Source organism: Protomyctophum bolini (genome assembly GCF_963924005.1).
Source record: "Protomyctophum bolini genome assembly, chromosome: 22".
Lineage (NCBI taxonomy): Eukaryota > Metazoa > Chordata > Actinopteri > Myctophiformes > Myctophidae > Protomyctophum > Protomyctophum bolini.
In genome coordinates this window covers 2,623,116-2,648,958 of record NC_137883.1, presented here as the reverse complement: position 1 = coordinate 2,648,958, position 25,843 = coordinate 2,623,116, and the positions used below count along the sequence as shown (strand labels likewise).

Genomic DNA, 25,843 nt, shown 5'->3' with positions numbered 1-25,843 from the left:
TTTTGTGTGTCGATCGGAGAATGATAGCGGCTTGGAAAGTGTAAAGTGGTATATAAACTATATAGACGATAGCTCAGTTCCGACCGTTCCGTTTAGGCTGATATACTGTCGTCTTCGACATGGCCTTTTAGTGTTGAAACAAAGCTGAGAACAAAATAAGGAACTTGCACTTGTGTTAGGATATACAAAAAAAACAAACCCAGGAACTTTTCTTGTGCGTTTTGCATTCTGACTGTCTAAACCAACAGAGACAGAGACGGTAAATCCAAGTTGTTTTTTAGCCTTAAGTTACACATCTTATAGGCTACATACAGCATTTGAGTGTTTTCAAACGAACGAGCGCTTCGGTTCGCTGTGTTGCAGAGTGAATGTGAGCTGCGAATCATTATCGCTACAGCAGCAGCATGGTCGGTCTTATGGCTCATCTTTAGCAGGTGTCTAGTCTGTCTGAAGCCTGTATATACTTCCGCACTGGAAGCTATTCTTACAATATAGGCTACGACGTCGTGGGGTGGCAATATTAAGTAGGTTAACTCGGGTGTTTTTGTGATCATTATTAGCAACGGGGCCATTATTATCACCAAATCTAACAAATGCGCAATAATTGCGCATTTGTTAGATTTAATAATGACCCGTTTAATTGTTTGTGCAGCTGCCTGACAGTGCAGTTATTTGCTTTGTTATAGCGGTGGTGTCAAAATAAATGGTCCCTATAAAACACATATGCCTAGTAGTTGGTCTTTTTATTTACGTCTGACAAATTGTATCCCCCACCGTGAGAACACAAAGCCTATATCAAATAAAATATCTTAATTTAACCATATAAGGCTATACAGCTATTTTGTTAAACTATTGCTATTGTAATATTGATTAGACCTAGTTTTTGCATGATCAAACTGCAAAACAATGTTTCAAATATTGCAATTCTTAAAAGAATAATACAAAAACACTAAATATAATATTGATTTTCGCTGATTGTTATATGTACAACAGGGACACACAATGTGGCAGGCCTATAGACCAATCATTCTAGCTGCCTCATATTGGATGAGGAACATATTTTCATCTCTGTTGTTTTGATTGTATGAAACATCTTTGCTTCTTCGACTTCTACTGCTGTCTTGTTTGAATGGATTGATTGATTGAAGTGTTTATTGACAGTTTGCAGAATTGCAGTACATTTCAAGCACGACTCGATACAAAAACTATGTCAACTGTGAGTGGACGACGCCATCATTACACTTGTTTTACAAGAGGGTCCACCTTCTTCAATTCATCATAACATTTAGAGACGTACAAATATACACTTTCTATATAGCCAAAATCAGGAAGAATCATAAAGGAGGTACAAACATATATATACAGTGAGGGGGGATAAGGGGTGGGTGGGGGATTGAGATTTTACCTTTGAGAGCGGTTTTGAAGGAGTCTAGGGATTCAGATGAAGCAGATATAACGTCTCCTTCCCTCATTGAGGAGTGTCTCCAGTGTTGTTTTTGTCAGCACATTTTGATTTTTAGTTTTAGTCATATATAGTCTTTGGAATGAAACTTCATTTAGTTTTAGTCATATTTTAGTCACCTGGAATGTTTTAGTGTTAGTCTAGTTTTAGTTGACTATATGTCATGAGATTCTTCGACTAAATCTACAGTTGATTTAGTCGACTAAAATGTGTTTTGGCGGGCCTTGATGCCGTCGCAATGGCTGATTTTCAGCATGCAAACAAGTGTAAAAATGACTCATACTGGATCTCTTGTCCACTAGTCCCTTCCTAACATTTTAGTGTAGTTTCCATCTGTTGACGAAATTGTCGATACATTTAGCTTAATTAGTTTTAGTCGTCATAGCTTTAGTTTCCATTTAGTGTGGAAAAAGGTAGTCGACGGACACATTCTTCGCCTTAGTTTTAGTCGACAAAAACAAACACTTGTCTGTCTCTCTCCGCATAGTCTCGACTGCGTCTGTCCAAACCGTGACGGAGGGAGGAGGGAGGAGGAGGAGGAAGAAGAAAGGTGTCGTGTAGTTGCTCTGCCGCACTCGCTCGACCTGCTTGAGAACATAGCAAGCATTCAGAGCCTTTTATAACACTGCGAACTGCGTCTTATCATGGACGTCCACGCCTATATCACTTCTGTCATGGCAACTCTTTACAAGCACACAGGAATTGACAAGCCTGCGGCCTATGCCTCATGCCGCTATCAACTCTCCTCTATAGAGCGCCGCAGTCCCGCCCCTTTCAGAAAAGCGAGTGGCCCAGGAAGTGGAAGCCCCATGCATTCTCCCATCGGCACTTTTAATATAATTTATTTAAAGACGGTTACGCCGCGGACAAAGCCAATTCGGATCGTGACGAATCATGACAATGAACACAATATTTTGGGACGATCAAATCATTAGAAAGAAGAAAAGAAAGTCAGGAGACAACACTATTTGTTTTGTTTTTCGTCTCATAAATTATTTGATCGGCTTTGTCCGCGGCGTAACCGTCTTTAAATAAATTATATTAAAAGTGCCGATGGGAGAATGCATGGGGCTTCCACTTCCTGGGCCACTCGCTTTTCTGAAAGGGGGCGGGACTGCGGCGCTCTATAGGACAGTGGACGGTTCTCAAACCTTTTCACGACAAGGACCCCCAAATTGTCCCCAATTTATATTGTAAAATCAATGTTGATTTAACTCTGAGAGCGTACAAATGGAACCAAATGGACCCGTCAGGGTTCATTTGGTTCCATTTGTACGCTCCCATTTAATGGCATTTCTATCTCTGATCCCCCAGTTTATATTGTAAAATCAATGTAAATGTAAACTCTTCGAGAGGGTCTACTTGGTTCCATTTGTGTACACACTCAGAGTTACAGACCCTCAAGGGGTCCATTTGGTTCCAAACTTATATAATTTAGCTGCGGGCCCCCCATGGAACTCCCTCAAGGACCCCAGTGGGGGTCCCCGCCGGACCCCACTTTGAGAACCCCTGCCATATATAGGATACAGATGCCGGCATTCGTAAAAAGGTTTTGTTTTCCTCACTTCCTCCATCCTGTCGGGACTGTCCTGTCCCGGAAGCACACGGCAATGCAGTGTTGATTTCGTCGACTTGAAACTATGACGGAAGATATTGGCCGACTACCTTTTTTTCACCGACGGAAGCTGAATGAAAGCCAAGCTGTTATTATGACTAAAAGGAATAAAAACAAAATAAAAACGAGACTAAAATGTCAGGAAGGGACTAGTGGACGAGAGATCTAGAATAAGTCATTTTAAACTTGGTTGGTTTGCATGCTCAGCAAATAGCCAATCTACAAGCTCACGCGTAAGTGTAAAATCCGCCATTACGACGGCATCAAGGCCCGCCAAAATTCATTTTAGTCGACTAAATCGCATGACGTTTAGTCGACTGAAACTAGACGTAACACTAAAACATTCCAGGTGACTAAAATGTGACTCAAAACTATTCAAAAGACTATATGACTAAAACTAAAATCTAATTCTGCTGCCAAAAACAACCCTTGGAGTGGAAACGTGTTCCTGACTGAATCGTACTAGTAGTCCCATCTGAAACATGAGGTGGTTATCATCATTTACCCCACCATGCTCTGTCCATCCATCCATCCATCTTCAACCACTTATCCGTAGTCGGGTCGCGGGGGGCAATTAGTGGACATCCTCCTGGGGGGATCCCGAGACGTCCCAACTATAAGGCCATTTATAGTTTCCTCCCAACTGCGCCTTGGTGGTGGTCTGCCCCGGGGTCTCCTCCCAGTGGGACCTCGAGTACCTCCCCTATAGGGAGACGCCCGAGAGGCATCCTGACCAGATTGCCCGAACCACCTAAGCTATGTACAGTATGTCCTGCTCGACAGTGAATCTGCCCAAAAGGGAAAGGAAGCATTGCTTTTACCGTACGTACTCGGCTATATAGACCCTGACAGATTCCCTGTCCAGGTGCACCTCGCCCCACCTTCCTATAGACACGGACAGTTGTTTATATGCTTGACTATGAGAGGACATTAAAGTGGGTGCTTTATGGTTGTTTTTAGCACCACAGTTGTACAGTAGGCTTACTGTGTTTCTTGCACTTTGTATAGTATGCAGTGTGTGTGTGTGCGTGCGTGCAAGGGGGAGTGAGCGACGCCAGACACAAGTGTGCTTGTGTGAGCGTGAATAGCCTTCAGAGAGAGAGAGAGAGAGAGAGAGAGAGAATCACTGAGGGGGAGAGAGAGAAATATACTTTGTGTGTGTGAGAGAGAGAGAGAGAGTCATATCGAGATTTTGTACTCCTTGGTGTTTTTATTCATGTATTCATTTTCTTTTTGCCATTCTCTGGGGTATATACAGTACTGTAGGCTACTGTATGTGATGGACAGGCAGCAGCAGAATTAAATGGGGTTGTGGAGCATGAGTGACAGAGCCAGGTTAAAATGTGGGCATCATGCATGCTGTGAGCTCCCATAAGCCCTTTTATTTTCCCTCGAGAGCCTCTCATTCTCATACAGGATTGACTGGACAGTGCAGTGTCTTCCTGTCAGTCTCGACGTGACTGAGGACTAGTCGAGAGAGGTATGTGATAATGATGCGCAGGGCAGTCTTTCTTTCTTTCTGTTTCGCTCCATGCATTATACTTGTGTCCTGGCCTAATTCCTTTGTCCCTGCGTGGCGGTTCCTGTTTTTGTCCCCATAGCCCGTTTACCGCTGCCTACAAAAGACGCTGTCATTGTGACCAGTGTTTTTGCTTCTTAAACCATTTAGACTTGGCAAGGATTCTACAAAATGTCTTCTAAATCCTGACAGTTTTCTGAAAAACCTCATGTTTCTATATGTCAGTGGTGCTCAAACATTTTCATGTCAAAATATATGTAATTGACCGACCCCCATCTGAAAATATGTAGTTCCAGGGACCTCTTAGAAGCAAAGATTTGAGTTCAAAACGTTTGCTGTGAAAGAATAGATCTATTCAATGATTTGCGTCACATTTTCACGATTATTTTCAAAAAATAGCACACAAGCTTGTAGATTTGCTATTTTTAAATAGCTAAAGCATAACGTAATGCTTTGAAACGCCAAAAAGGGGTTCCCGGCGCCCAAAATGGGTTAAAGATGAAACAAGGAACTTATGGCGCAGCTACTGAAGAAATGGGTTTCATCTAGGTTGTGTGTCGCGCAAATTCCCAATATGTGCATACACGAGTACTCTGCGAGGCACAAAGGAATCTGGTCAATCAAAAGAGGTTTAGGTTAGTGTTGTACTCAAAGCGGCGCTAACTCCGGTTAAACATTTACGTCTACAATATCAATTACACTTGACTTTTACAAACGTTGTGGTTAAGAAACCCTGCGGCCGTGTCAAATTCAAGCCGTTAACCTCCTTTAACCCATCCTGGGCGGGAACCCCTTTTGGTGTCTTTAAACATTGTGTTATAATTTAGCTATTGGGGAAAAATAGCAGATCTACAAGCTCGTAGGAGCTTGTAGATCTGCTATTTTTCAATATATTTCAGAGCCAACGTTTTTAACTCAAATCTTTGCTTCTGAGGGGTTCCTGGAACAACCTATTTTCAGACGGGGGTCGGTGGCCAATTACATATCATTTTTGGAGTCCTTCACTGAAATATTGAGCAGCACTGATACAGAAACACGAGGTATTTCAGAAAACTGTCCGAATTTAGAAGACTTTTGACGTCGGGCCTACATGGGTTAAACAATTGGCTTATCAGTTGGGCAAACATTGCATTGCACATGGGTATAGGTATAGATATAGTTCATTTCCTACTATAGCTTTGTATGCTATTGTGAAACTCCATGGGGTGCATTAGTGAATACATGATTAGACAATGCATTCTTAAAGAGAGATATAAATCTCCCAAGAATTCCCAAAGCTGACATTAGAACTCTTCCATTTCTCCACGACATGATACAATACAGCCTACACACACTGCAGTGTTGTTTTTGGGCAGCACATTTCTACTTTAGTTTTAGTCCTATAGTCTCTTCAATAGTTTTAATTTAGTTTCAGTCACGTTTTAGTCACCCACATTTTAGTCTAGTTTTAGTCGACTAAATATCATAAGATTTTAGTCGACTAAATTTACAGTTGATTTAGTCGACTGAATAGTATTTTGGTGGGCGTTGATGCCATCGCAATGATTGTTTTTGCTGCGACGCGTTGTGTGAGCTTGTAGATCGTCTATTTTCAGCATGCAACCAAGTGTAAAATCACTTTTACTTGTCCACTATAGTCCCTTCCTAACAATTTAGTCTATTTCTTATTTGTTGACGAAATTGTCAATACATTTAGCTTAGTTTTAGTTCTATCGTAGATTAGTTTTCATTTGGTGTCCATTTAGTTTTAGTCGGTGAAAAAAAGGTTTGTCATCTTGGTAGTTTTAGTCGACGAAATCAGAGGAGAGGCACTCATTCACACAGACACACAGCAGCGCGTGAAGGGAGGTCTGTCCCTCCTGTTTTCACTCATTCACACAGACACACAGCAGCGCGTGAAGGGAGGTCTGTCCCTCCTGTTTTCACTCATTCACACAGACACACAGCAGCGCGTGAAGGGAGGTCTGTCCCTCCTGTTTTCACTCATTCACACAGACACACAGCAGCGCGTGAAGGGAGGTCTGTCCCTCCTGTTTTCACTCATTCACACAGACACACAGCAGCGCGTGAAGGGAGGTCTGTCCCTCCTGTTTTCCTGACGTTCTTCTCAGCTATTCCTGGATTCCACACCGAGGTGGCAGGAAGCAGGAGTATTTGCCGTCGGCAGAAGCAGTTTCCCTCTGCTACACCTAGTACTCTTCCTCCTGTCGGACACACGCACCACACACGCACGCACACACACACACACACACACACACACACACACACACACACACACACACACACACACACACACACACACACACACACACACACACACACACACACACACACACACACAGACACACAGAGACAGACGGACATAGATAGACACACACACACACACACACACACACACAGACACACAGACACACACACACACACACACACACACACACACACACACACACACACACACAGACACACAGAGACAGACGGACATAGATAGACAGACACACACACACACACACACAGTCACACACACACACACACACACAGACACACACACACACACACACACCCTCTCTCTCTCTCTCTCCTGCCATCGACAGTTTTATTCTTTGGCAAGTTATAGGGAGATCAGAAGATTACAATTTCTATGTACTATGTTGTTTGCTGTTGTTGTTGTTGTTTTTCCTAGTTGATACAGAGTGTGTTTGTGTTGTTTCTTGGCAGCACAGCAGAGAGTTGGAATGGAGAGATACAGGGCGCTTTTACAGATCTGGGTTATATAGCAGAGTGCAGATAGCTCCTTTATGTTGTTTGAGAGAAGGAATTCTAAAAACAGACACACACACACACACACACACACACACACACACACACCCCTAACTTCAGTACATCACAGCAGCAGCGATGCGCCACTGGAAGTTCCACCACTTTGCTCTCTGTCGTGCTTTATATATACTGGCCGCCAGCTGCTGTATCGGCCAATTAGGGACGCTTTCACTGTACGGCTTCGGCCAATTAAATCAGAGCTACATATCCTGGCAAGGTGAGACTCGAGAGTCTGCTGCTGTGTGCTAGGATCTGAGGAGAGACACACACACACACACACACGCACACGCACACGCGCACACGCAGACACAGTGTGTACGTATAGTAATGTCTAAGTGTGTTATTTAATTGTGAACTATCTAAACAGGGCAATGTTTAACCAGATCCCAAGCACACACACACACACACACACACACACACACGCACACGCACACGTGCACACGCAGACACACAGTGTGTACGTATAGTAATGTCTAAGTGTGTTATTTAATTGTGAACTATCTAAACAGGGCAATGTTTAACCAGATCCCAATTCCCAAGTACACACACACACACACACACACACACACACACACACACACACACACACACACACACAGTATGCAGCTCTGCAGAGAATAGATCTGGACCAGGCCTGCTTCAGAGAGAGGGATGACAGAGGGAGAGAACGGTGAGCGTAGAGAGAGAGAGAGAGAGAGAGAGAGATGACCATTTAAGGTGTCCTATATTCCAGTGTTGTTTTCCTCGACGAAAACTAAGACAGAAACTGTCCGTCGGCTACCTTTTTTCCGCTGACGAAGACTAAATGAAAACTACATGATGCTAAAACTATGAGACTAAATAAATACATGGACGACACGTTGTGGGCTTGTAGATCGGCTATTTTCAGCGAGTGAAAAAGAACAGTTATTGCGACGCCATGAACACATTTTGTTCGACTAAATCGACTGTAGATTTAGTCTACTAAAATCTTAATGATATTTAGTCGTCTAAAACTAGGCTAACACTGAAACATTCCAGGTGACTACAATCACGTGACTAAAACTAAATAAACTATTCAAGAGACTATGTGACTAAAACTAAAATCTAAATTTGCTGCCAAAAACAACACCGCTATATTCACATACAGTCGAGACAAAAGAAGAGAGTTGCTTAGTATTTGGTTATGAAGTTATTGTCCTTTTACTGTCTTACAGTAAAAGAGTAAAAGTGACGGGTGTTCGTCCACAATAATGAAATGGTTTCAAATTGTTTAAATGGTTTTATTAGTGATGGTGGAATTTAATTAAGGTTGCATCGACGATTGTCTTCTATCGATTACGTTTTCAATTAATTGAATAATGAATAGGCAGATCTACAAGCTCATAGCGCGGCACTCAGTGCCGCGCTATGAGCTTGTAGGTCTGAGCTTGTAGGTCCTTGACATGAAATATTGAGCACCACTTGTATAGAATTCGTTTTTTGTTTGACGTCAGGTCTAAACGTGTTAATCTGTTATGTGTTGGTTGTGTGATAGTCAATGCGTTTTGCTCCATTTGGAGTGGCACAACAACAAGACAATTACAGCTGTTATGTTGAATAGTGATAGCCTCTGGAAGTTGTTTAGCTTAACGAGAACAAGGGGCTGTTAATTAATTACTGCAACACAACAATGCAAATGTGTCCACTCAGTAGTGCATCGTTATTCTTACAATGGTTGGCCTCTCCTTCTCCAATTTACTCCTTGTTGATTTCCTGCCGTACACCTCGGCTCCAAAAAATGGCTCGTAACTCCCAATCTATAGGGAACCCTCCATGGTTTTGACTAAAAAGGACAATGTTCTGTCTTCATTTCTGACTATTTCTGACTGAAATAAGCTGGCAGCATACGTTGTGTTAACACTCAAATTGCTCTGGGTTATTTAATCCGTTAAATTATAGCGCCCAATCAATTTATAGCACTCTCACTGGCTGTGGAGCGATGCGATCCGTTTTCATATCAATAAACTTCGCCTTTTGGATAAAACTTCGTCTTGGGGCGTTATACTAATAGAAAAGACGGTGAACTTCGTCCTGGGCGATTGGGGTGTTAATAATGAGTACCCAGTGCGGTAACCACGGTAACCATGGGACAGATGGCTGACGTCATCAGACAGAATGTATGTATTACTGAGGCTTTGTGAATTCATAGATTATACGCCAAAACCCCATGTTTTCAATGTAACCATATAATATCTTACTGTGCCTAAACCAGTAGCGTTTCCAGGAATTATATTTTGGGCAGGCAAGATGCACTATAAAGGAGATATACCTGCCAGGCGAGTATATATATATATATATATATAGGCTACAAAAGCATTTGCATTCCAGTGGGTGATTGAGGGTCGGGCTCTCTCTATGCGCAACCCGCTAAAATAGTTCTCATAGGTCTGGTGTTTGTTCCTCTCTTTTTTTGAGTGGTGCAACCACCCCAAGGAACGGCAATGTCCGTGTTCACCTATGTGACTATGTGACTGTCTATGTCCGCGTTAACCTATGTGACTATGTGACTGTCTATGTCCGCGTTAACCTATGAGTACCAGTAGGGGCGCTGTTGTGCCAGAGATAGTGCTGCACTGTTGCCTTCTAATGAGAGAGAATGAGAGGGAGAGAGGGGGGGGGGGGGCACCACTCGGTTCACACGGGTGTGGTTTTTTTCTCAGTGTATGGATTTTGGCCATGCAGGCAGAAATGGATTTGTCAGGCTGCCTGTCTTCGCCTTTTATTGTAGCTATATGCCACTGGCCTAAACATGAAGTGCGTCAACGATAGGCCATACCAAACCCATGTCTAGTAAAAATAAGGATGAGATGTGTGTGTGTGTGTGTGTCTGTGTGTGTGTGTGTATATAGGGTATCCTAATGGCTCGGCAGGCACGCAGGCAGGCATATATCACTTACTTGTGTGTCCTAATGTTCAACTCCAGACGCTGTATGTTTGACGCGTGTCATGCGCAGGCATAACCTGACTCCGCCAGCTGGTGGCAGCACCGAGTTCCTCCTCCTCCTGCTCCCCATCTGGTCTCTCTCGTGGGCAGAGACGACGCACTCCGAACAAAATCTGATCGGAGCGATAATTTGCGGCCGCTTGGAGGCGTATTGTATTGCTACGTATTGTAGAAAACGTAAACGCAAGCTAACGAGACTACAACCTCGAAATGATTCTGTATTTAAGTCCCGACGTCATTTTGTAGTCCTTTACGTTTACGTCCGGGTCCAAGTGGCACCAGCTCCCGTCCGCATCGCATTGTAAATGGAATATCTAAACCTGTGAATCTTTTCACAATGACGTTATTTTTCAGAAAGGAAGCCATTGAGTGTTAAAATGCGTCTTAGTGCTTCCAACTCGAGTAGAATTATTAATGTTCTGTACAAGTGTCCAGGAAAAAAATAATATATGATGTGGAGACACTAAAGACTATTATTATCATTATTATTGAAGGTGGTAACATTTGCTCAGTACAATATTTCGGGGGCAGAATGTGTGCAGGGTTGAGTATGTTGAATCTAGTTTGCATGAATGAGGATTTAGTCGACACAATGAAATAAAATGGCGATAGTATTCCCGTGTGGGGCGGACGGCCTGTCACAGCCAGATTTGGGAGACCAGTAGCTCTGGTCCATAGCCTTCTACTGCTTCGATGCTGCCCTGCAGTAAGGCTATGTGACTATCAGTATTAAATCTCAAATCGAAATCAGACCAGCCTCTCCTCTTTTGTGGAAATCTCACGGACGTTTGACCTACTCACCAATAAAAAGACGGGTTGTGTCAATAGAAAGCCTACTTTCCTTAGTGAACGCACTCTGAGCCCCCCACCACCACCACACGGTATAAACGGTACTTTTTGGCCAAAAAGGGATTTATTTTCACCGGAGGAAAAATATTCTCTATGAGGCAGTTCTCTGGGCAATATCGGTAGAGGGCGCAGCGGAGTAACTAAAAGTATTTTTTTTCCGGTGGAAACTAAATCCCTTTTGGGCCAAAAGTACCGTGTGGTGGGGGGCTCAGAGTGCGTCCACTAAGGAAAGTAAGCTTTCTATTGACACAACCCGTCTTTTTATTGGTGAGTAGGTCAAACGTTCGTGAGATTTCCACAAAAGAGGAGAGGCTGGTCTGATTTCGATTTGAGATTTAATACTGATAGTCACATAGCCTTACTGCAGGGCAGCATCGAAGCAGTAGAAGGCTATGGACCAGAGCTAGGAGACCAGTAGCTTTGCTGTTGCGAGGGAAAGCGGTAAAATGAGACTTTCGTGGTTGTATTCGTCTCCGATTTAGTCCGACGGAGGTGACACAGTATATAACCCATTCTGGGCGGGAACCCCTTTTGGTGTTAGCATTACGGTATGCTTTAGCTTTTGAAAAATGGCAGATCTACAAGCTTGTAGGTCTGCTTTTTTTGGAAAAACGACGGACATAGAAACACAGCTTTTTCAGAGAACCGTCAGGATTTAGAAGACATTCTTAGAATCTGATCTCGGGTCAAAATGGGATAACTCTATGGGGACACACAAGTGGGACCCGGAAGTATCTCTGAAGGGGGGGCGGGGGGGGGGTGCTCACGTCGGGGGTTAAAATACTGAAATATGGAGATATCGGATTTTCTGTCCCGCTGCTTTTGCCCCCTGCAGCTTCTGCTTGAGACTCAGACCAGATCAAGGGAGGAGGGAGACTTGTGAACTCCATATCGCAATCTGCCGGGAGTCGGGTTTAGGGAGAGGCCTCTCCAAAAATGTGTAGAGTGTCGATGGTATATAGAGGATGGCGAGACCCAGCAGGGGAGACTGTGGAGGGGGGGGGGGTCTCGTCGTCGTCGTGCATATAAGGACGGAAGGGGAAGGAAGCTGGAAATTGGGGGGGGGGTCGGGGTCGGTGAATCACGGAGAGCGCGGGGTCAAGAGAGCGCGTTTCATCTTTTTTAGTGTGACAGTGAGATATGGAGCGAACCGATCGGTGTGCGGCGCTGATGCTGCAGCGCAGCGGGTTGTCATCTCATCTCTTCTCTCCCCGCGCACGCCACGCCACGCACGGTCGCACGCACGCGCGCGCGCACGGTCGCACGCGCGCGCACGGTCGCACGCACGCACGCACTCTTGCTCACAAACGGCATGCGCAGGGTTTAACCCATTCTGCACGGAAACCCCTTTTTTGGTGTCGTGTAAGCATTATGTAATATATGGGGTATTTCCGAAAACTGTCATTTGTAGAATCGTCCTCGGGTCAAAATGGGTTAAGTCACCCTCACCTGCTGTCCCTCTCTCTCTCTCTCTCTCTCTCTCTCTCTCACTCTCTCACTCTCTCATATTCGATACGATCTCACACACACACACACACACACACACACACACACTGCTTGCTGAGACAAACTGCTGCCTCCGCACCGACAGTGAAAACTCTTCACTGTCGGTTTGAAAAGAAATATGCCTACACGTTTCAGAGGAGAAAGATACTTTGTCTGTACTTTTCCAGTGTCGGGGGACTGGAATAACTGGGTACAGAGATTTGGTACTGTAATTGACATGAGGGTAAATATAGGATATATATATATATATATATATATATATATATATATATATATATATATATATATATATATATATATATATATACCGATGATGTAGTTCTCCCTAAGACGGAGACCTAAGTAAGTATTGAGGCCAGTGTTATTTTTAACGGTATACATTTTAGTTTTGGTCATAGTCTTTTGACTAGTTTTCATTTAGTTTTAGTCACCTGGAATGTGTTGGTCTAGTTTTAGTCGACTGAATATATCATAAGATTTTAGTCGACTAAATCTACAGTTGATTCAGTCGACTAAAACGTATTTTGATGGCCTTAATGGCTGATTGCACACTTGAAATGAAATCGGCTATGAAAATAGCCGATCCACAAGCTCACAACACGACGTGTTGCGACGCGTTGTGAGCTTGTAGATCGGCTATTTTCATCATGCAACCAAGTTGTATACTTATGTCTTGTCCACTAGTCCTTTCCCAACATTTTAGTCTAGTTTTTATTTATTTGTCATCGTAGCTTAGTTTTCGTTTAGTTTTCGTCAGTGAAAAAAGGTATAGTCGACGGACATTTTTCGTCATAGTTTTAGTCGACGAAATCAACACTGATTGAGGCCAATCTTTGTGTGTGTGTGAGTGACTGTGCGGAGTGTGCGCGCGTGTGTGTCTTTAACAGAATAATTGCTATACCTTCATGTTTAAACGGTGGCATATCACATTGCAATAATTGATAATAGTATAATCAGTTGGATGCCGTGTGTGTGTGTTTGTGTACACTAGTATGTAACCTCTGATTAAGACTTTTATCTAGCCAGGCTAATAGACCTTTTATCTAATAAGGCACGATTTATTTGTTTCACTTTCCTTATCTACACACACACACACACACACACACGCACGTAGAAGCTGGGAGACGTCTGGCTATGCAAGACGTACTAAGTTAACACACAATAATGCACTACATGCATTATCTTTGTCATTACAATGTAAGTTGGGGTTGGAACGATCCTTCGGTCCCAAAGATGTAATTAATTTGACAATTCTCACATTCAGATTCTTCACCCATTTAGACGATTCTAAAAAAAAAAAGTCTTCTAAATCATGACAGTTTTCTGAAAAAACCTATATGTTAGTTCATGGTTCTCAATACAGTTTCATGTCAAGGACCCCCAAATAGATGTAATTGGCTGCCGACCCCCATCTGAAAATAATATGTTGTTCCTTCCAGGGACCTTCCAGAAGCAAAGATTTGAGTTAAAAATGTTCGCTCTGAAATAATATATATTCGAAATTTGCGGCACATTTTCACGATAATCTTTTTTTAGAAGCTCGTACAAGTAGCTCGTAGGAGTTACTTTTGCGCCCTCCTTTTGCTATTTTTAAATTGCTATTTTTCAATAGCAAAAGTATAACATAATGCTTGAAACACCAAAAGGGGTTCCCGTTTTGAACTTGTTTTTTTTTCCATTAAATCTCCTACTAAAAACTGTATAATGCCATTTTCAGAGAATAACTGCACATAAAATGAACGCTCAAACTCAGACTAAAACACTCGACCTCTTTTAGAACGATGATTACTACCTCTTGCGATATTGTGATTTATATTCCATTTAGCCCCGACATCTCTTTCCCACGAGGCTTTGAATAGGATTTATTTCAATGTATCGTGCATGTGTGTGCATTCTAAAAAAAAACATGCTTATTCTTAGCCCTTTATCTTTTTTTTTACTGTCTGTTATTAAATCTAACGTCGATATCGGTAGAGGTCGCAAATCCACAGGTTCATGTGCTTTTTTATTTGCATTGTAATCCCCATAGGGGGGATTTTAGACCGCCTCATATAAGAACTGTGTTTGAAAAATAAACATGTCACCCCGGGCAGTTTCACTCGTATGGAAATGAAGCATCGACTGACTGCGAGAAAACGCTATTGTTATTGCTACTGAATTAGTTACATTTTCGCTAGAAGCAGACTGTATATCATATATGAGTGACTGACTGTCGCAAACGATACAGAGACACCTTACTGACTTAAGTTAGAAACATAGGGTTTTTCAGAAAACTGTTAGGATTTAGGAGTCATTTGTAGAATCGTGTGACCCATTTAGAATATTGTCTAAATGGGTTAAGATGAGCCCATGTTATTCTCCATAGAGACGGTACTTCCGTGAACCAGGCAGAACCAGGGGATGAGCGAGTGGCGTCAGGACTTCGGCGCTCTAATAGGTTGTCTTTACAAAATTACAAATATACTTAATTGTGTCTTTTAGCAAGACAGAGCTGTCACCACGGCTCTGATTCGCTTGGAGTGTATAATGAGTGTAATTCGCCGGAGTGTAATGAAAGGTTATTTGGCCCGTGACTGTTTTCCTTAAATGACGTAGTCCTACATGTCAATTATATACAATTTTTGAGATTAATTAACCCATTCTGGGCGGGAACACCATTTGGTGTTTTAAGGATCATGCCATGCTTTAGCTTTTGAAAAATAGCAGATCTACAAGCTCATAGCGCGGCGCTATCTATGAGCTTGTATAGGTCTGCTATTTTTGAAAGATCGTGAAAATGTGGGCGCAGATTTCTAATATATATTCTTTCAGAGCGAACGTTTTTAACTCAAATCTTGGCTTCTGAGGGGTTCCTGGAATAACATATTTTCAGACGGGGGGTCCGTGGCACCAATTTTTGGCATGAAATATTGAGCACCACTGACACAGAAACATAGGTATTTCAGAAAACTGTCAGGATTTAGAAGACATTTTTTTTCTTTTTTTCGACGTAAGGCCTACATGGGTTAAAGTGTTTGTGGGTTGTAAGTAATCACTACTGTCAACAGTAGACTGTATGCAATTACAATAACGATAGACAAAGGACTATGGGGGTACAGAAATGGAGAGACACACACACACACACACACACACACACACACACACACACACACGCACACGCGCACACTCACGCGCGCGCACGGTCGTACACACACACTTCATTGTTGTTCATATTCTTCAAATCCAGTGTGCTGTCACTGCTGTGACTGGCTTCCCTTATTTGTGTTGATGTGAGGAACTATGATACAAGGCAGAAAGTGTAACATCGTCAGCAGCAGCGTCAATTCTTCAAACACACACCACGCACGCACGCACGCACGCACGCACGCACGCACGCACGCACGCACGCACGCACGCACGCACGCACGCACGCACGCATACAAATAAGCTGCTTTTGCAGCTATTGCTTGATCTCTCCTGAGAATCTGCTGGAGCGACATCATCGGACTCACTTCAGCACACGCGTCACAAGAGTGCACTCTCATATCGGGCCAGACTGATAATCATATCATACAGTTATAGGCCTATATAAACAGCAGATCTATACGTGCTCAAAACCGTGTTGATTATTGGAGAAAATTAAAAACATGTGGAGATTAGGCATGTAACGATATATCAGGTATCGATATTAATCCCGACGATATGAATCGATTCATTGAAATAAAAAAAACGATTTTGAAAAGAAAGACTGTGAGCTTTAGTCATATTCCATCATATTCAAGTGATTTGGAGAGAAATGACAGTCACTTTCAGTAGTAGAGCACTGTAGAGGGGAGCTGTGTGTGTCTGACTGTAGAGGATAGCTGTGTGTGTCTGTGACTGTAGAGGGGAGCTGTGTGTGTCTGTGACTGTAGAGGGGAGCTGTGTGTGTCTGTGACTGTAGAGGATAGCTGTGTGTGTCTGTGACTGTAGAGGGGAGCTGTGTGTGTCTGTGACTGTAGAGGGGAGCTGTGTGTGTCTGTGACTGTAGAGGGGAGCTGTGTGTGTCTGTGACTGTAGAGGGGAGCTGTGTGTGTCTGTGACTGTAGAGGGGAGCTGTGTGTGTCTGTGACTGTAGAGGGGAGCTGTGTGTGTCTGTGACTGTAGAGGGGAGCTGTGTGTCTGTGACTGTAGAGGGGAGCTGTGTGTGTCTGTGACTGTAGAGGGGAGCTGTGTGTGTCTGTGACTGTAGAGGGGAGCTGTGTGTGTGTGTGACTGTAGAGGGGAGCTGTGTGTGTCTGTGACTGTAGAGGGGAGCTGTGTGTGTCTGTGACTGTAGAGGGGAGCTGTGTGTGTGTCTGTGACTGTAGAGGGGAGCTGTGTGTGTCTGTGACTGTAGAGGGGAGCTGTGTGTGTCTGTGACTGTAGAGGGGAGCTGTTTGTGTCTGTGACTGTGCCCAGGTGATGATGGTCGTTGATGCTCATCAAGGAAGGCAATTATGTTTCTGCACTGTCAAAAGTAATGCTACTTCTTTTGCAATGTAGTTAAATAAAACATCTCAGGGGGGAAGATAAATTATATAAAATTAAAAAAACTTCTTTAAAATATATACATTTTTTAATATCGTGAAAAATCGTATCGTGAACCTCGTATCGTGATACGAATCGTATCGTGAGTTGAGTGAATCGTTACATGCCTAGTGGAGATACGAGGTTTCGGCTCCAGATTCAGAGCCTGTGTGTGTGTGCGTGTGTGTGTGTGTGTGTGTGTGTGTGTGTGTGTGTGTGTGCGGTGCGTGCACAGTCTGTCTGCATGCACGCACTCAGACGTGTGTGCATCCATCCATCCATCCATCCATCCATGCTTGCATTTTGTTTCTGTTTGAATTCATTCGCCACACAAGCCTCTGCTGCTGCCTGTCTTGTGTTCCCTCTATCCCCGCTCCACATTGTGTCAGAAGTTCAGAACACAGACTGCCTGCTTATTATTCCTGCCCGACTGTCTCACAGTTCACCCCCGTTCACTGTCCTGACGCGAGGCGTGAACTTGAACTCGTGAAGCCACTGTGAAAACCTGCAGGCTATACGTACGTGTCAGGCTACACACACATACACAGTGCAGTTCTTGACTTTACTCGCAGAACGCACGGCAATGACTTGATTAATGACGTGGTTTTAATGGCCTCCCAGAGCGCCAATTCACGCCTTTTTTTTAACGTGTTGTTTAGCGTTCTATTTATTGATGAACATTATAATAGTGGCTTACGCTATCTTACTTAGGCCTTTAATCCATTTTGGGGTCGGGAACCCCCTTTTGGTGTTTTAAACATTATGTTATAATTTAGCTATTGAAAAATAGCAGATCTACAAGCTCATAGCGCGGCACCGAGTGGCGCGCTACGAGCTCGTAGGTCTGCTATTTTTGAAAAATCGTTAAAATGTGGCGCAAATCATTGAATATATATATATTTCAGAGCGAACATTTTTGACTAAAATATTTTCTTCTGAGGGGGGGGGGGGGGGGGGGGGGTCCCATGGAACTACATATTTTGAGATGGGGGTGTCCGTGGCCCAATAGAGATAATTCTGGGGGTCCTTGGCATGAAAAGGGTTGAGCACCGCTGAGTCATAGAAACATGGGTTTTTCAGATTTTTTTAAAAAGGATTTAGAAGCCCTTTCTTTGTGTAATCGACCTCGGTCCAAAACGGGTTAAATTCCCTGAGGAACACAATAGGCCATCGATGAGTCTCCTCCATTCACTTCGGTCTTGTGACCAGTTGTTGCTATGACAGCTCCTGTGCCTTCATCTCCTGTCCTGTGGTTCCTCTCTAGGTGGCTCTAGGGCCTTCCTCTCTTTCTCCTGCCTTGCGAGGTTCCATGTTAATGCATGTTTTGTGATTGATCTGTCTTCGCGCAGTGTGTGTGTGTGTGTGTGTGTGTGTGTGTGTGTGTCCCATACTGTATATCCATGTCCATTTCCTCCTCCTGATCTGTGTTTCTATGGTGTCTTGTGTGTAGTGAGGTCCCACAGGTTGGCATTGGATATGGTATTCGGGCCAGTATAGACTCCTGGGGGGTCTATAATGTCTGTATTTTGTTGAGTATGTTGGTAGTTATCTTCTAGGTTTCAGAACTTGTATAGTAGGGTGGATTTGCTCGTAATATGCAGGCCACTGACTAGAGCTATAGCTCTAGTCTAATGCGTTGCATTTAGAGCTATGGACCTGAGCTATATAGCCACTGACTAATACATCCAGCCAGGTCGGTCATTCGTATTGCGCTGCGCACACGCTTTTGTATAAGCGAGGTGCTAAGCAAGGGTTGTTTTTGGTATATCAATCAATCCGTCCACTCCATGTGCGTGCGCACGTGCACTCTTTGCGTGCACGGCTGCACGCTGTTTCACCCACGTTTGGTTAAAAGTTATATCGAGTGATGTTTTGACATTACAAACTTTCCAAATAACTTTAGTATTCAACGTGTCGGGGGTCCTATAGCAACTCCTTCTGTCTTCTGTGCTATACCATGCTATGCTGCTGCGTTCGCTCCGCTGCTGACGGGGAAGAGAACTGAGCAGCAACACAGGGAGGGGCGGGGGGGCGGCATGCGGGGAACAAAGGGGACAGATCTTCAAATGAACGCCGCATTGAGCCTCGACACGTCGTTAGCTTGTAGCTCTGCTCTTTTTGTCGAACGACACCGCCGTTCAGAGATATATATGTCGGTATAGAACGGCGACTATAGAATGTGCACTTGCTGTGTAGACAGAGCCTTGTCTTTATCACGATTGAACGGTCAAATCCTGTAGTCGCACCTGTGCTACAAATTTAATTTTACTACAATTTTACAACGACGTTTGATCAGATCCCCCGCGAGGAACTCCACCATGACATGTTTTGGGAGAGGAGCAGGCGGTCTTCTTCTACGACCTATATCTTTCTCATTGGCTGCCGTGTAGTGACGACCTATCGTCCCGATTGGCTGCCTCGTCTCTAGACAACCAGACGCTCTTTTTTTTTTTTGCCTTCTAGCCGACCTCTCCGACAATGGGATGAGCAAGCATTGCAGCTATAGCAACGACACCACTATAGTTTTTATAATCGCGCCGCGCGCCAATGTAATTCGACCAATGGGAGTTGTAATGTCAACAACTTTCGAGGACAACTCGTACGCTAACCCAAGTAAAGTGATGCGTGCGCGTGCGTGTGTGTGTGTGTGTGTGTGTGCGTGTGTGTGTGGCTGCGCCCGTGCGTGCAGCTGTGAAATATGGTCATTTTGGGCCCGTTTCCTCTGAAGGCGAGGCGAAGGGGGCTGTGTAACCCCCCCCCCCCCCCCGTGGACAAGAGATTCACGCGCAGGTCTTCAATACGCACACCCTGCATAGTGGCCATGTGGCGGAAGCCAATTCCATCCCCCAGTGTGTGTGTGTGTGTGTGTGTGTGTGTATAGCCCAGGCCCTTATTGTGAATCAGGAATTCATCTTTGTAAAACGCTGTTGGAGGATGAGGAGGGCCTGTGAGTTGTAAAGTTACTGCCTTGCCTATACTTTTTTCTTTTTGGATTACTGTCGTACAGCCGCGGGCAGCTCCGTGTCGTACTTGATGTTGCCGCGGCTGATTGGCAAGTAATGTATAAGCCTTAACCCATTCTGACCTGAGATCAGATTCAGATTCTAAAAATGTCTTCCACATCCTGACAGTTTTCCATTCTGACCTGAGATCAGATTCTAAACATGTCAGTCGTTCTTCCATTTTTTTCAAAAATAGCAGACCTACAAGCTCGTAGCGCGCCACTCGGTGGCGCGCTCTGAGCTTGTAGATCTGATATTTTTCCAATAGCTATAAGCATAACGTGATGCTAACACCAAAATGGGTTCCCGTTCAGAATGGGTTAACCCATTTAGACCTGAGGACGATTCTACAAAAATGCCTTCTGTGTCAGTCGTTCTCAAGCTATTTCAAGGACCCTCAAATCTGCTAATTTTTCAATAGCTAAAGTATAACATAATGCTTCAAACGCTAAAGGGGGTTCCCGCCCAGAATGAGTTAAGCTAATTCATGACAATAAAAGGACTTCCATCAGTGTCGTTCTATATTGCTGGGTTGTAAGGTATTATACTGTAGGTTATTTTTGGTGTTTCGTCTTGTACTACTAGAGGGGGGGTTGTGATGAATGGAGACTTGATTTCTAGCTGTACTAAGGGCCTGTCAGGTGTGTGTGTGTGTGTGTGTGTGTGTGTGTGTGGGGGGGGGGGGGAGAACAAGCTATCTCGTACTCAACTCAAGTAAGCGCTTGTACTTGAGTTCTGGATTAAACATTAAATTGCTCCGTTTAGATGGTTCACAATTAAATAACACACTTCTTACACACTGTGTGTGTGTGTGTGTGTGTGTGTGTGTGTGTGTGTGTGTGTGTGTGTGTGTGTGTGTGTGTGTGCGCGCGGTGGGAGTGGTTAGTTTCCGCAAAAGTCAAATACTGGTCTTTTATTCTAGGTCGGCTGTAACTCCACACTATCTGCATATCACAGCCTTTTCCTGCTTAAAAACAGTTTATCTGTCATTTTGTCTCTCTCTCTACGTTTCTAAACCTCTCGTTTGAAATGAAGGAAGCAGTATATGCTCCTCGGCCCCTCATAAATATGCTTAACCCATTCTGACCTGAGACCAGATTCTAAAAATGTCTATTACATCCTGACAGTTTCATTATGAACCCATTCTGACCTGAGATCAGATTCTAAAAATGTCTTCGATTTAAAAAAAATAGCAGACCTACAAGCTCGTAGCGTGCCACTCGCGCTATGAGCTTGTAGATCTGCTATTTTTAAATGGCTAAAGCATAACGTAATGCTAACACGAACGCTAACACTTGAGGGTTTAAAAGCAGTCTCTGTGGATTGCTAGACTGTTGGGTGCCAAAAAACAGTGGCAGCACTTTTCTTATACTGTGGCGCAAATTTAGATTTTAGTTTTAGTCATATAGTCTCTTGAATAGTTTTCATTTAGTTTTAGTGCCATTTTAGTCACCTGGAATGTTTTAGTGTTGGTCTAGTTTTAGTCGACTAAATGTCACAAGATTTTAGTCGACTAAATCTACAGTTGATTTAGTCCAAATGTATTTTGGCGGGCCTTGATGCCGTCGTACTGAATGGTTTTACACTTGCTGAAAATAGCCGATCTACAAGCTCACAACGCGCCTACGAGCTTGTAGATCTGCTATTTTCAGCATGCAACCAAGTGTAAAATGACTTATACTGGATCTCTTGTCCACTAAATTAGTAGTAGGTTAGCCACACAGCTTGGTTTTCTTCAGTGACATAACACTGACGAGTGAAATGACTTGCCCTGCAAAAAAAATAGCCTGTGTTCCAATCTATATAGGTTCAAATTGTGATCTTTGTCACAAAGCTGTTGCTAATACCTTTTTGATTGGTTCACTATTTATAAATTAAAACCGAACGTGACCACTTTCACTTAACCCCATTTAGACTTGAGACCAGATTCTAAAAGTGTCTTCTAAATCGGGACCGTTTTCTGAAGAACGTGTGTTTCTATGTCAGCGGTGCTCAACCTTTTTCATGCCAAGGACCCCCAGAATTATCTGTATTTGGCTGCGGACCCCCTCTCCCCCCCCCCCCCCCCTCTGAAAATATGTTGTTCCAGGGACCACCTCCCGGAAGCAAAGATTTTAGTTAAAAAACATTCACTGTGAAAGAATATACAGTATATTCAAAGATTTCGGCCACATTTTCACGTTTTTTCAAAACAATAGCAGACCTATAAGCTCGTAGCGCGGCACTCGGTGCCACGCTACGAGCTTGTAGCTTGCAGTTTTTCAATAACTAAAAGTATAACAGCAAAAGGGGGTTAAAAAAATATACCGGTAATCAAAAATCAATTGTGTAACACAAGTCACGTAGACAAATTTAAAAAAATCCTATTCAAAGTGTAGTAGTAGTAGTAGTAAATGACATTCATCCACTTTTCCCCTTTGAGTTTTGTATTGCTTGCAACAACCAAGTCGTGCCACACAGTGTGCCACTTGTGTTCTCCCTCCCCTCGCAGCGAACACAGAAGGCACACAGCAGACCCTGCAGTGTGTCTGTTCTCTAAATTCACCCTCTGTGTCCATTTGCAGCACTGCTGTGTATAGCTGCACTGTAGTCTGTGTTTTTCTTCTGAGACTAAGGGTGTGTGTGTGTGTGTGTGTGCGCCGTGTGCGTGTGTGCGGGGTGTCAAGAGTAATATTGGGTTTAAAAGAACCCCCGGACTATTTCTGCTCTCGGATGAAAAGGGTGTAAAGAAATCCAGTTTCAAGTGTATCGGCCACAAAATGAGATGTCGCACCATGCAGACAACAAAGACTGCACACACACGCACACGCACACACATGCACAGAACACAAGGAGGCCTAACACATTTCTCGCGCGCACACGCACACACACACACAGGCGCCTTTTCACTGCCACACGTGGTACAATAACATGTTTAATATAACACATACTCTGTGAAAGGCTTGCTGCAGTACATTACATATGCCATAGTCAGCTTATATATAGGCTATCTTTGTAGCCCAGAGTCTGTCAGCCATGCCAGGCAAGAAAGGCGCACCTGTTTCAGACGAGCCCTGCAGGTTAATCCAATTAGTCACCTAAATGTGTACTTTTTTCCCCTCTCCTATCGATAACTCACCCCGTGAAACCTAGAATTAATTATGGCTACGATCTCCGTTTACCTTTTGTGGTGGTGACGCTCATCTTATGGTGTGCTGCACTTACAGTCGGAGGCCACCGATATTGTCCTTTTTTCTTTTTGCTGAGGTTTCGCGTGATCTGCGCATTTCACAATGTGTACCGGTATAGTTATTATGTCCGTGTACATTGGGTTATCAAAATGAGGAACCTCACGGTTCTGTGAAAAGTCGTCGTCGCCTCCTGGGATTTCCTAATTAGCTATAAGTCATATTATACACCCTTTAGGACAGAGTGAGCGGTGCCGGAGACATGAACTGCGCAGTCCTTAAAATTGACGTGTTCTCGAATCTCTGAACAAAAGTTGGGGATTCGAACATGAGGCTAAATATGTGTGTTTTTTACAAAAATGTATAGCGATTTTTTTTTTGATTATTTACTATAGTCCTACGATTACATCTGGCCACAGAAGATCTCGGGATCTAGTGAATGTGAAGGTATAGCCTCCTGGGGGGAAGCCTGCACACTGTGTGTCGTGGGCTCAATATGTCAGTTTGACAACGGTTGGTAATGGTCTAGATTGGAATATGACGGAAATTTAAAGCACCAGTCCTTATATTTCCTCATTTTGCTAACTTGAGAGATGCACTGTGATAAACCATGGGAAATCTCAAGCTCTTGGTAAGTGCATGCTGTTGCGCCACAAGTAGCTGAAGTATGCAGATCTCCTTAGAGAAAGTTGTGCTTAAATTATGTCAATGCTGTGCCCTTAACCCATTTTGGGGCGGGAACCCCTTTTTGGTGTTTTTAAGCATTATGTTATTCTTTAGCTATTGACAAATAGCAGATGTTTGCTCTATGGTGCTCCAAATCGAGATGCCAGACTGACCGCGATGTGGAAATAATGACGGAAGCCACAGTTAACGTTCCTGTTAATTTCATCTAGTATTTCTTATTCGGATGAATGGAAACGTTTCTATGGCGATTGTGCAGAATATTATTTCCATTTGGCTCAAATAATTAGCAATCAGGAGATTATGTAATAACCGTATCAAGCCCTGGGGTGTATTTGATTAGCGGTATAGTATCTCCTTTCCTGTTCCGTTCTGCTGCTGTGAATCAAATCGCTTGGCAGATGGAAGAGCTACGGGTACCGTATACGGTACCCGTGTTCTCGTCGACTAAAACTAAGACGAGAAATGTTCGTCGACTACCTTTTTCCACTGACGGAAACTACATGGAAAGCTAAGCTGTGATGACTAAAACCAAGACGACGGATAAAAACTAGACTAGACTAGGAAGGGACTATAGCGGACAAGAGATCCAGTATCCAGTCATTTTACACTTTACACATCTACAAGCTAACTGTGACGCGTTGTGGGCTTGTAGATCTGCTATTTTCAGCAAGTGAAAAACAAAAACAGTCATTACGACGGCATCAAGGCTCGCCTAAATTTTGTTTAAAACCTTCTGATATTTAGTCGGCTAAAACTAGACTAACACTAAAACATTCCAGGTGACTAAAATGTGACTAAAACTAAGTGAAAACTGTTCAAGAGACTATATGACTAAAACTAAAATAAAAATTTGCTGCCAAAAACAACACTGTATAGTGTATACGGTACGGTACGGTACGGCAAAATTAATCTAATTACCGGTAATCACTAATGTCCCATTTCTGACAGGGGGAGCTTGTTTTCACCCATTTAGACCAGAGGACGATTCTACAAATGTCCTGACAGTTTGCTGAAAAGCCATTATGTTTCTTTATCAGCGGTTTTCAAAATATTTCATGTCAAGGACCCAAAAAATGATATATTTTTGGGGCCACCGACCCCCATCTGAAAATATGTTTGTCCAGCCATGGACCCCCCCCCAGAAGCAAACATTGCAGTTCAAAACGTTCGCTCCGAAAGAATATATATTCCAAAATATATATTCAAAAATAGCAGACCTAGAAGCTCTTAGCGCGGCACATGGTGCCGCGCTATGAGCTCCGTTCTAAACGGAGAGGACAAGCGTTGGCAGAAGCCTTGAGTTGAGAAGTGCAGAAGCAGAAGAGAAAGTGAAAGAAAATGGAGGAAGGCGGGAGCAAGTGACAAAGATACAAGGAAGAGAAGGAACTGGAATGAGGAGAGGACCGGGAGGGATGAGGAGGAGACGCGGATTTGTATAATAGCTACGCATTTTTATCCAATCCCAATCCAATCCACTTTATTTATATAGCACGTTTCAAAACTCAGGGTTTACAAAGGGCTGTATACAGGAAGGAAATAAAAAACAAATGCTCTAAAGCTATACCACACAGAACCACAACAGCGAGAAAACAAAGTACAAACAGTGAAAACAACTGTGACACATTTACAGAAAAAAAAACAGAAAAGCAACAGCATCACAGTGAGACAAAACATATACAAGGACCGAAGGAACTCAAGCGGGGTTAAAAGCCAGGACACGACCCGAG

At 43.5% G+C, this 25,843-nt stretch overlaps 1 protein-coding gene across 3 annotated transcripts in view; it reads left to right on the top strand.

The window, feature by feature from the left end:
- The window catches only part of LOC308310122 (spermatid perinuclear RNA-binding protein-like), a 194,182-nt gene that overhangs the window by 495 nt on the left and 167,844 nt on the right, over positions 1-25,843 (top strand). The window lies entirely within an intron of this gene.